This window comes from Phoenix dactylifera, unplaced genomic scaffold (assembly GCF_009389715.1).
Source record: "Phoenix dactylifera cultivar Barhee BC4 unplaced genomic scaffold, palm_55x_up_171113_PBpolish2nd_filt_p 001238F, whole genome shotgun sequence".
Classification (NCBI taxonomy): domain Eukaryota; kingdom Viridiplantae; phylum Streptophyta; class Magnoliopsida; order Arecales; family Arecaceae; genus Phoenix; species Phoenix dactylifera.
The window spans coordinates 42,321-55,939 of record NW_024068573.1 but is presented as its reverse complement, the minus strand read 5'-3'; positions in this window follow the sequence as shown (position 1 = coordinate 55,939).

Sequence of the window (13,619 nt, the reverse complement as noted above, 5' to 3'; positions counted from 1 at the left end):
CAATCCATTGATGCTCTGGAGGATGTGTGGGTGACTGAGCAGCCGATTAGTCGCTTTCCGACCATGGTAGACTCGACGAGACTGGCAGGTTGCAGGATCAGTGACCTGTTAGACCTAGATGGAGGTCGGTGGAGGGATGGGCTGATCTGGGAGGTGTTTGGGGAGCAGCTGGTAGAGAGGGTCTTGGCTCTACCAATCCCCGCCCAGGAGGAGCTTGACAGGCTAGTTTGGGTGCCGTCTGGGCGATCGCAAGTGCGAGCTAGGGATCTTCACACTCTGCTTAGTAGGGAGCCAGCTCGATAGATAGATGGAGGATGGATATAGAGGATGCGGCTTCACCCGCGAGTGGCACTTTTCATCTGAAAGGTAACTAGGCGAGGGGTGTGGGTGTTCCAATGTTGCGAGGTGTGTATCGATATCGAGGAGACGATTGATCATATGCTCTTACAGTGTCCCAGAGCCAGAGAGATATGGAGTAGGTCACCGGTACCCCTACCCCACTCGGTGGAGTCGGCGTAGGATCTGATTCATATGCTGAGAGTCTTCCGGTGGAACCCAGTTCTGTCGGTGCAGGGATCCTTCATGCAAATCTGGCTTACTACATATGGTTGGATAGGAATGAAGACATTTTTGAGAGCATGAGGTCGCCTCCGATGATGGTGGTAGATATAGCCACATTACATGGTGGAAGATTTCTGCAGCTGCTGCTATGTTTTCTTCTGGGTTGGCTAGAAATATCTGAGGCACTCCTTCCGTTGTCACAGCGCTGAGGTTTACCCTTATTTCTTAAGTGCCCCCACCCCCTAGTCATCTCAAAGTGAACTTCGACGGTAGCATGCTGCGGGATGGAGTGTCTGGAGCAGTTGGCTTTGTGATTAGAGACTCTGCTAGAAGGCTGATAGCAGCCGGTGGCCGCCGCACGCCAGGTCTTACGGTTGTTGGGGCAGAGCTTCAGGCTGCTTGGGAGGGTGTATCTTATGTGAGACAGATTCTTGGTGCCGACCGGGTGTATTTAGAGGAGGACTCATTTCTGGTGATCGATTGGATTCGGGGTGCGGATAGGTACGGCAATGACCATCCTCTCATCTGAGAGACCCGTCGGCTGCTTCAGCCCTTCCTTCTCCCTTCACAAGGTGGCTTTTTTTTCTGGAGGCCAAACGCTGCTTGTTGTGCATCGCTTTCAGCCCTTCCTTCTCCCTTCACAAGGTGGCTTTAGTTGGTTTGCGTCGTTGTCGTCCTTTCCTCCTCTCTTCCACCTAGCCCATAGGGTGTAACAAAGCAGCAAGGTCTCATATTTAAGCCACATTGCTCCGCGCATATCTTAGACCAATGAACCTTGTGAATCCACCAGCTGGATGCATGTGAGGGAGTTCGGCAAAGCCAAGCTCTTCTTCTTCTGCGCATGCTTAATTTCTTCGTTGGTAGTGCTTTATTGTTTTCATGTCCCTCACAAACTTGTTTTGATTTGGTGTTCCTTGTTTTTAGATGATGCTCATTAGCCTAACAAACCACCTTGATAAAATAAGATGGCTGCTGGTTTATATATAACCCAGAGTTTCATACAACTTGAGTTCTTGGTGAATTTTAGTAGGCAAAAAAGAAAAAAAATGAAGAATGGAGAGAGACATTTTTTTCATTCAAAATGACCAGGCTTGGTAATTTAAGATTGCAGAGGATTTGCACTTAAAAAAAAGGTATAGTCAGCATCCAACATTTTCTCCTATTGGGAAGCCCTATCATATGTGGCCCACCCATCGTATCCAAATGCACGAGTCTTCGAGTTTAAGTCCCGTTGCTACTCAAAATCCGACTCAACGGGGACGAGCTGATGGGAGAGGTTGCTTTGCTTGGTTGGGTTGGAGGAGTATTGTATATATGGTATTGGAGCTGATCTGCATCACAGAAAATGATCAGGAGTTGCTAAAATATATCCAGCTGGAAATTCTCTGATGCTTAGATCGGGCAGAGTTTCGAGAGAAAACATGATAGACAAAAGAGAGATAGAGGTATGAGAATATAGTGTTCAGGTTTTTCACCATACTGAAAGAGTTTCCATGTATTTATAGAGAAGAGGGTGAGAATCTACATGGTTACGGCCATGCCATTTTTGGACAAGCAATAATGCCATTTAACATCTTGGACAGACAACAATTATTCTCAGCGGACTGGCCAACAGCGTGCTTTCCTTGAACACGGACCTGGGCTAGAAACCATTTTATGTGTCACCACGGGCACCATCGCAAGAAAACATCATGTATTGGGCACAAATCACGATGCTCGGTTACCGGGCTAATTAATTAATAAGCTTGCGCGTGTTATTCTAATTCATGCAAAACAGATAAAGGGCATGGTATCAAAACTATTATGTAGTCAAAGAAAGATTCATTAGATGGTGTGTCCGCTGGTATCTGCCTGGATGCATGTGTTTGGCGTTTGTCTTTTCCCTGTGGATCATGTCTGAAGGCTTCAAACAGACTTTCTTACCAATGTGAAACCACACGGGCCAACCCTCATTTGCTCTTATTCCGATTAGAGCTCCTTACTAATATTTATGAGCATGGATAGTTTGATGGCACCGTAGAATACAATGCTTGTTGATTGTCATCAAGAGAGATGGATGGTTATCAAATAAAACAATCATGTATAACATACATAAATATAACGTTGTTGATGGTCAATCATTTTTAATGGTGATAATTATGATATCTGGCCCAGAATGGGCTATTTGGGGCTGAAGCCGGCAGCCCAACCGGTTTCAGCCCATGGCTGAAAGAGAAGCTAGAACAAAGGATCGCGATCGCGATCCTTTCCTCCTCCTTCCTCAGGAAAATGGAGGCAAGATCCATAGTATCCCCGCGGCGGCTCCGGGGCGGCTCCGCGGCGGCTCCGCGGCAGCCCCGCGGCGGCTCCGCGGTAGCTCTATGGCTACTTTAAATGGCCGCCGTTCTCGCTCAACCACCATGAGAATCACGGTGGTGAACGAGCTACAACCCTCTCTATAAAACCCCTCATACCTTTGCCATTGACCCACCACCGAGTAGACATGGGCATTGGGCCGGGCCGCCCATGGCCCGGCACGGCCCGGCACGAAGCGGGCCGTGCCAGGCACGGCCCGCTTACTACAGTAACGGGCCGTGCCTAGCACGGCCCATAAAAGGGGACCGGGCTGGGTTACCAATTTCTAGCCCGTGGGCCGAGCCCGGCACGGCCCATAAGGGCCTGGGCTGGCACGACTCGTGGGCCAAGCACGGCACGGCCCGCGAGCTCGCCCGGCACGGCCCATAAGGGCCTGACTCGGGCCTGGGCCGGGCCAGGCACGGCCCGTCCTCCTTAAAATAAATAAAAATAATTTTTTTTAATAAATTAATAAATATTGGAAACTAAGGATTTATTAATATAAAGCCACCTTAATGGTGGGGGGTTTGGCATAGACCCCTACCAGTTTATTAATTTAAATCAAAATGGTACATGAAGGAAGGTTTGGACCTTGGTCTGACCTCCGGAATACAATAAGAAAGGAGAAAAAATAGAGATGACTCACTTTAACAATTAAAAAAATAAAAATGTACAATTATAAAAAATTAAGAAATCTTACTAATCATCAGTGATTCAGTATTCATTATTCAATAGTGTTTGTATCATCATCATCAGAGGATGTTGTATTATGTCCATCTTTATCTTGAAGTCTCGCCTCAGCATCCAACCAATCTTTGAAGCAAAGAAGCATCTCAACCGTTTCGCCAGTCATCCTACTTCTCTTTTCGTCAAGAACACGCCGACCTGCACTAAAAGCGGATTCCGATGCTACTGTGGACATTGGCACAGCTAAAATATCGCGTGCAATTGCAGACATAACAGGATATTGATTTTTAACACTCTTCCACCAAGATAATACATCTAGACTCTCTATTTGATTTTCATCATATGAAGACTGAAGATCATTTCGTAAATAAAATTCTAGTTCACTACTTAAAGATGAAGAAGATGAAGAAGAACTTGAAGCATGTGTGTGTTTTCTCTCTGCAATGAATGAAAAAATAGATGACGAACGAGAACTACTAGAAGAAGAAATAGAGCTTTGTACGAAGAATCTAGATCCACGAATTTTTTCATCATATATAGCATAAATATCATAAAGAAGTTGTTTTACCTCAATTTTAGCAGGTTCAGGATCTTGAATCATATTTTCACAGTATGCATCAAGTAAAATTAGCACGCATTCAATTTAACTCTTGGATCAAATACAGCAGCTACGTTATGCATAGGACATATCTTGTCCCAATACTCATTCCATTTAGATTCCATTTGTTCAATAATAGGCATTAAAATATTATCATATCTATGTTCTGCAAATTTTTGACTAATTATATATGCTTATTGTAAAAATGAACATGAAGTTGGATAATAAATACCAGAAAGAACATTAGTAGCATTATAAAAACTAAGCAAAAAATCTTCCAAAATTTTTTCTTTATTCCAATCAATTTCAGTCAATATAAAGCCTAATACATGATCATTAATATATGCACTTAATAAGTTTTTATATGGGTATGCATCATGTATCATGCTATATGTTGAGTTCCAATGAGTAATTACATCAAGTTTAAATTTTTTAAAATGTTTATCATGATTTATACATAGTTCCTTAAATTCTTGAAGTCTTGATCTTGAAGCATGAATAAAAGAAACTGCATTTCTAATTTTTGAAATGACATCTTGAATCATGCCCATGCCAGCTTGAACAGAAAGATTTAAGATATGACATGCACATCTAATATGCAATAAATTTTCATTTAACATGGGATGCAATGAGTCCTTTAATAATATAACAGCAGAATTATTATTAGATACATTATCAAAAGTAATAGATATAATTTTATCATTAATATTATATGAACATGCAGTTTGATAAATGGCATTTGAAATTTGTTGCCCAGAATGTGGAAAATCAAAAGCACGAAAAGCAAGAATACGTTTATTTAATTGCCAATCATTATCAATATAATGAGCAGTAATGGCAATAAAATAATTACTACCTACAGATGCTGACCAAATATCAGAGGTTAATGAAACTTTTACATTTAAAGTAAAGAGTGTTTCAATTAAACTTTGTCTAATTGCTAAAAAGTTAGTCATAGCTACTCTTCTAAATATACGCCTACTAGTTCTTTTGTAAGCAGGTTGTAGGTTTAATTGAACATATTCTTCAAAATTAAAAGATTCACATAAACTAAAAGGTAATTCATCATTAACTATTCATTTTACAAGTGCTTTTTTTTTTATTTTCATGATTATATGCAAAATTACCTAAAAGTGATCCTCCTTGTATATTAAGGGTACTTTGAAGACGAGAATCATGCATCCTATGACTCTCTTGATGTCTTTTTAGATGGTCTGTTCCCCCACTACTACTACAACTATAAAGTTTGGCACATTTTTTACATTTTGCTTTTCAGACTCCATCAACTATAATTCTATCAAATTCATTCCATACAGCACTAGTCCTCTTATGAGAAGAGGTTTGATCTTCACTCGGTTCACTAGTTCTAGAGAAACTAGGAACATGGGGTTGGGGATTAGTTTCTTCTCCCTCAGAAACAGGAGGAATGCCTAAATGACTTTCCTCAAAAGATGACATATCTAAATTGATGAATGCAAAAAATAAAAACTAACCACAAGGAGGAATTGAGTAGAGAAACCAGAGGGCAGAGGTAGAGCCAAGATTTCTGAGCTTCCTCTTGTGCTCTCAACAAGGAGTGACCTTCTCTTCTCAACAAGAACCTCCTCTTGTGTAGCACTTGAACACTTGCTAAATGCAAACTAAAAATTAAATTGCTAGAAGAGCACTTTAGAAGAGAGAAATAGTAGTAGTAGAGAAGGAGAGAATAGTTGGTTTGGTGTGGTGAGAATGAGGGAGAAAAAGGATATTTATAGGACTCCAAATTTTTTTCCCAAAATACCCCTCAAATTAGCCGTTTTTGGACTGTTGGGAGGGTATTTTGGGTAAAAACCAAAAAATAGCCGTTTCCAAATGGCTATTTTGTTCCCATGCCAGCACGGCACGTCTCGTGCCTCGCACGGCCCGTAACGGCTAGTTGGTTGTTTGCCAGACGGGCCGTGCCAGGCACGGCCCGTTTGGACCCGTCACGGGCCGTGCCCGGCACGGCCATCTCATGCCAGGGCCCGGCACAGCCCGCCACCCCATGGGCCTAGGGCCGGGCCAGGCACGGCCCGTTTACGAAGCGGGCCGGGCCAGGCACGACCCGTTTAGTCTGTGGCCCGGTGGGCCTGGGCCGGGCCGGGCCCGGCACGGCCCGATGCCCATCACTACCACCGAGCTCTCTCCTCCCTCCCCCTCCCTCCTTCTCCTCCTCCGGTAGTCGGCATGCCACCTCGGGTGAGTGCCATCCGAAGTCCTCCCTGATTGCTCTGCTTCCTTTGATTCCTCTCTGTTTCGAACACCGATGCCACCAGTTGAGCAGCTGCAGCCGAGGTCCTTCCTACCCCCCCCCCCCACCCCCCTCTCTGTGTCCTGTTGTCGAGTGTGTTCCCATCCCCTATTTCAGGCTAAACCGAGGATGATCTTAGTTCTTCCTTCTCATCGGTCAATGCAGCCACCGCCGGTTGTTGTCGGCTGGCTGTCAACCTCCGACCACCCAGGCCCAGCAACCCCTCCTCCCTCTCTTCCTTCTCTTCCCCTTCCTCCTTGTTTTCTTACTCAACGGGATGAACAACATCTATTGGACCCTGTTGGGCCGTATCCATTGTGGGCCCTGCTCATCCCTTGTGGGCCGAATTCATTTTGGGCCCTATTCAACCCTTGTGGGCTGTATTTATTTTAGGTTCTATTCATCCATCGTGGGTCGTTGTAATAACCCCAATTTTTTTTATATATATATAAAGAAGGATAGAATAGTCCTTAAAAATTGATATAAGGGGCAAAATTGGAAGGAATCAAAAGTTAATGGCATAATTGTAGATGCATTGAAGTGGCAAAAACAAAATGGGAATTTAGCATTGTGATGTGATTTAAATGGGGGGTTTGGGGTGCTGTGGCGGTGGGATGAAATAGAGAAGAAGAGGAGGTCTCAGGCGGTGAAGAAGAAGAAGAAAAAGAAGGGGAAATAAAAGAAGAAGAAGAAGAAGGAGGAGGAGGAGGAGGAGGAGGAGGAGGGAAAACAAAAAAAGAAGTGTTGAGTACCCCATCCCTACCTAGTCCCTTAATGGAATTGAGGCTGTAAAGAGGTTAGATAGGAGTTTTAGAGGTGGTTAAGAGAGAGAGAATCAGATTTCGGTAAGGTTTTCCGAGACTGTGGAAAATCTGTGTCGAAGTCCTGATTTCAGCGAATTATTTTGGAGGCCAATCGGCCTCCGAAGGTAATATATATTATCATTCTGGAAACCCCTATGAGTGTAAAATGTTAGATAAAAATTTCATAAAATTTAGAGCTTGAAAAGTAGATCAAAACTGGGATGAAGTAACCCGCTGTCAGTCCGGATTACTGTTCATCCAAGATGAAGAAGGTGAGAAAAATGATGGGAGTCGCCTCAAAACGTGCCGGAGTCGACTCGAGGTCAACTGGAGTCAACACAGGGCAGATTGGGGTCGACTCGAGCTAGGCAGAGTCGACTCGGGAGGTGCTGGAGTCGACTCGAGCCTCAGCGGAGTCGACTCGAGAAGTCGGAGATGGCCCGGGAGTCAGAAAAATTTTAGAAAGAAAAAAAATTCAATTTTTTTATCACGCCTTGCCCCAACAGCACTGGTCCAAGGTGTGAGTGAGATGCTCCTGCATCAAAATATACATAAATAGCAAGTTAATTAATAAAAAAAAGAAGATTTAGTGAGGAGGGAGTTGAGTCAATTAAAGCTTTCTATGCTTATGATTGATACATAGATTATGAGCCCTTGTTATAAGACTGAATGTATAATTAATGCATGTCACAGTTGGACAAGAAGCTAGAAAACAAGAGGAAGAAGTCCTCCACTGCCTACTGTAGATTTGGAGGTGTATCAGGACCGTGCCGGATTTGCAGGTGAGTGGGAGTCATGTACTTTGCACCATGAGCATTCTTAATTCATTTTCATGAATATCTCCAAGTGTGAATTGATTCCACTTGTGCATATTGATTGATATTGTAGTAGATTCCTCTATAATCTTGTTTCTCCATGCTTGATTATTTTGTACATGCATTTGAAAAAATATTGAGAGGAATTACAAGGGGTAGAAGAGTAGTCAAATTGATTCCGAATTGTGAAATGACTTCTTTTGTAATTGATTCCATTTCCTCTATTTCAAAGACTTGTAGAGCATTTTCAGTGGTATATTGAGTTGCATTGCACTCTCTTGACTCCTCACTCCCAACCCTGATGTTAGTTTATGATTGGATCGTGGTCGAGTGAGTGGTAGTCTTGATTATACTCTTTTTTAGTAGAGTATTGGAAGGGTGCATTATGGCATTTATGCATGGCTTCGCAGTATCTACAGGACACCTATAGTCGATGGGGTTAAACACCGGTCTGTGTGCACATAGTAGGCTTTTGGGTGGACGGAGCCCAGTCCCTTTCTAGGGAGGATACGGCCCTAGGCGTAGAATCGGCCGGTCCTGCGACTTATATATGGCTTACCGCCGGGCAAAGTAAGATCCCGTGATGTGCCGTTTAGTATACAGATGTGAGATATTTCTATAGATTTATGTTCTGAATACTGGTCAGCATTTACATTATCAGTATAGTGTCTTATTCTGCATATGCATGTGACAATAGGAAGTTGTTATGGTTCGCCTAGGGCGTAAGATCCACCTTCCGATAGCTGTCTAGTGATGACTTCGCATATTGACACCCCGATTTGTATTTTTTAGTGTTATAATCTATTGAGCATATTCATGATGTATCATTCATGTTTATTTGATTATTCTATATATGCTCCCGATGAGTTGATTGTGATTGTGGTGATACTGTGATGATTTACTCCATATTTCTTATGTTGAGTTGTGTGCACCCTGTTATTGATGACTGCTCATATGCTCTTGAGATTTCACCTCGAGCCATGATTATATCTTGTCTCATGTGCATAGTACTCTTTACTCCACTCACTGAGTATTCATATACTCACTCCCCAGTTTGGTGTTTTTGATTACAGGGCAAGTGTTGTATAGAGAGGAGCAGGGTTAGAAATTGCCTGCTAGCTGTGCCGCTCCATAGTATAATGTAGATAGAGATTTATACATTTTCGTGTATTATAAACCTTCTGTTATATATAGTGTATAGTTATAGTCATAGATCATGTTGTGGATATAGGTTGACCATGGATGGATTGGGAAGCAGGTATATATATATATGTGTGTGTGCAGTTCAGTTGTGTGCCTGTGATAATATATTGTTATATATTGTTTAGGTTTATTATATGACAGGTTATGTGATTGCTGCTCTGACAGTTAGAGTGGTTGTATGTTTTGATATATCCTGACAGATTAACATAGATCAAAAGTGCTCATTTTGTGCACATATCATGCCAAAATGTTTCGGAGGTTTAAGGATGTTGGTGTTAGGTTAGTAGGGTTCTACGTGGTGGCTGGTGGCCTTATGCCTACCCGCACCCTAGGACCGTTGCGGCTGCCCATATAATGGGGGTCGTGACAGAAGGTGGTATCAGAGCAAAGGTTAAGAAGAGTCCTGTCAGATTTATAGGGTGAGTCAGGATTAAGTATAGGATTATACTTTGGAGCATAGGGTTTTTCGGTATGTTATTTTATGAGTCATTTGCAATTTAGTAGAACATATTATGACTCAGTGTGTAATAACTGCCCTCTCTCTTTGATTCTTTTACAACCATATAAAAAATACCTCCAAGAAGAGGACCTGCTTGTCCTGGAAGGAGGATGGAGCCAGATATAGCATTGGATGCAGGTTCCGCACATGTCAAGCCCTAAAGAGAAAAATCTCCTCCTGCAGACAGGCGGAGAGTTGATGATCAAGGGGAGGTAGGAAGTAGAGATCTACTGGTAGAACAACTTTTGGCGGAGAATCAGGCTTTAAGAGAGCAGATTGCTCGAGGAAAGCCTCTTGCCCCGTCAGTGGCATCTATCCCACCTCCTATACCTGTGCCGAGAAGTATGGCCAGGCGGGCTCTGGATGATGAGGGGATTTATGTACAGGACTTTCTGAGGCTCAGAATCTTGGAGTTTAAGGGGGAAGAAGGTGAAGATCCTCAGAGATTTCTGGAGGAAACGGAGAAGATGATTTGGAGATTGCCTTGTTCTGATGCAAGGGCCATAGAGCTTGTAAGGCTCACTATGAAAGAAGATGCCTGAGACTGGTACCAGAGGCATGTGGAGGATAGATTGTACAGTATGAATCCTCCAACCTGGAAAGAGTTCAGGCAAGCAGTGATAGATGAGTTCTTGTCTCCGGCTGAGAAGCAGAATCGGGCTCTTCAGTTTGAGAGGCTAAAGCAGATGCCCGGAATGAGCATATCTGAGTACGCTTGTGAGTTTACCAGATTGGGGAGGTATGCTCCTTACATCATCCCCACTGAAACTGCTAGGATAGAAAGGTTCAGACGGGGTCTGATTTTCCCGTTTTATAATACGGTATTGGCAGTAGAGGTCTCTACTTTGTCCAAGCTTATAGATAAAGCAAAACAGCGGAAGACCAGAAACAAAGGAGAAAGAGCTGAAAGAGAACAGAGAAAAATGAGTATGGGGAAAGGGCAAAGCAGCAGAGGTAGATCCGAGGAAGCAGGTCTTCCGAAGGGCCCGACAGAGCAGTCTGCACGCTCTGCTCCACCTGCCCCACGTAAGAGGAAATGGAGGGAAAGAGGTCGATCACATGATACTTTTCTACCATCAGTACCTCGCCCTCCAGTCACTATGGCCAGAACTGAATCCAGGTTCCAATTATGGCCAGTGTATAACACATGTGGGAGGCAGCACCCTGGCAGATGCAGAATGGGCTAGAGAGTATGCTACAGATGTGGATAGCCGGGTCATTTTGCCAGAGAATGCCCTTAGGGTGTCATCCAGCAGTTTGTGCCTTCAGCATCCTACCCTTCTATGCAGATGGACAGGCCTAGTAGTAGGAAGCTTGTAGGCAGAGGCGGAGGTCAGACACCAGCATCACAGCAGAGTGCTGGACCATCTCAGCCATTAGCTCCAGCAGGCAGAGGGCAAGGAAGGGTGTTCACGGTAAATCCACAAGAGGCACAGGCATCGAATGCAGCTGTGACAAGTATGCTCCTCATTGATAAGATTAAAGCTAGAATGTTGTTTGATTCTGGAGCTACCCATTCATTTGTGTTCCCTTATTTTGCTAAAAAGTTAGCTAAGGATAAAATATTGATGCATATTCCCTTAGCTATTAACACACCTGTAGGGGATAGTATAGAAGTGAGATATGTGTATCCTACCTGTATGGTAGAGATAGAAGGTAAGACACTCACAGTCGATTTGATTGAGTTGGCAGTGTTAGACTTTAATGTCATACTGGGCATGGATTGATTATCAGACAATCGTGCCACCATTAACTGCCAAGAAAAAGAGTGTTATCTTCAGACCCTTAGATGGGGATGAATTTATATATCAAGGGGACAGGAGTGAGATCCCAATGAATTTGGCATACTTTGACCCATTATAGGATATTATGTTGCTTAGTGGGCTAGCGTAGCTCACTATCATATTTTTTTTTATTTTTCAGATCTAGATACATGATCGTACAGGACTGAAAAGTGCGTTAGATTTTCTGAAGATTCTTTCAGTCATTGACATTTAGTTAGAGTAGTTAGAATATTTGATTTATGTTAACACATGTTATATTAGAACTATTGTCAGAATAATTTGAATAATTTATTGATTAAATAAATTTTTAGAAATTAATATTGCTTTGATATAATTTGTAGTCTTGCATACATGTATGGTGGCATTTGTCGCGTTCTGGGTTCAAGGCGCGACTAATAGTATGTTGTGGTGCAAACCATGCACAGTAGAGGATGCTAGATCTTGGTCAATTAGTACGAGCGTGTCTGTCTATATAATATTTTGTTCTATATTGCCCCACGTGGAGACAGGTGTACGCAATCACATATGGTAACACATTGAGGTGCTACGTTTCCTCCTACTTCTAGTGGTGGTCACATTCATTCTAGTGGACTGAAATCGCGTCCGAAGGCCAAACAAAATTGTTATAAAATTAATGCAAGAGAAGTCCCAAAAATGATCCGCACCATAATTTCCGTAAAAATAAATTAAAATTATACATTACATATATTTAGAACATAAATTTATATGTAAATCATTATTTATCTATTATTTTGTTATTATAGGCATTATATCATGAAAATAAAATCAGTATCTTGCATTTACATAATTAATTTTTTTAAAAAATAAATATCTGCGCAGGATTATAAGTGATGTTTTACTAATATTATCATGGATTGGTGCTAACGTGGCAGTCTGTCGATGGGTGCCTCTCGACGGTAGGGCGTACAAGTGGAGCACCGGAGGCTAACGGGGCCTCGTAGGAATAAACAATTGGGGAAATTAATGACTGGTCCATTTAATGACTGGTCTTTAATGTTTAATCCCTGTTGACAGGTTGTTTCCAGATATATTTCAACATTGCAATATGGGATGAAAATGCCCCCGCCTCTCCCATTCTCACCGAAGAAGGGGAAGAAAAAGGCAGCCGTCGGCCACGGCCCGCCCCCTCCCGGCCCGCCCCTTCCCGAATCCCCTCCCGCGCCCGCCGCCGGCCTCGCCCCCTTCCGCGTCGCCGGAAATGCCCCCACCCCCACGGTGGAGACATGCCGAAGAAAAGGAACCGCTGGCCAGCCGCGGCCGCCGCTGGCCACATGTTGAGGACCCAAGCCTGCCGCATCGCCGAATCCCTCAACCAATGGAGAATCCCGGCTCGGAGGAGGACAATGGAAGGTCATGCCAAGACCAAGAACGAGGTACGGGTCAACTATTTTGTTTGGAGAGCATGGGCCGAAGCCCGATCACCCTTGAACAAGCTTCTTCACAATTGGCCAAGCCTTGGCCAACCACTTTCACACTTGGCCAAGCCTTGGCCAAGCCAAGACCCCCAAGGCACGGCCAAGCACCTCCAAGGTCGGCCATGGCACGGCCAAGCATGCCAAAGGCACGGCGCACCCATGCGCGGCCCGAGCCGCGCCCATGCGCGCCCACCGCACGCATCCGTGCGCGCCCAAGCCCTGGCCGCACGCGCACAGGCCGCGCGCGCGTTGGCCGCGCCCGCACGGTGCAGCGCACCCGCTACCGGGCGTCACCCGAACCTCGCCGGCCGCAGGAGTGCACGCGCCCGTCCGCGCGCGCCCAGGCATGCTCGCCCCTGCTCGCCCAGGTGTGCCCCGCACCACCCGACGCGCCCGCCCACACGCCCGACCGTGCGCCTGCACGCGTGTACGGTTGCGCGGCGCCTGCCAACCCACGCGCGCCCGCCTGTGCGCACGCCCGACAGCGGCCTGCCACGGCCGCCCACGCGCACCAGGCCCCTGCCAGCGCATCGGGCGAGGTTCGGGCCAGCGAACCTCGCCGAACACCTTGGCCAACCTAGGCCACACTTTTCACTAGTTGTTTGTCCCCCATGAAGAGCCTATAAATAT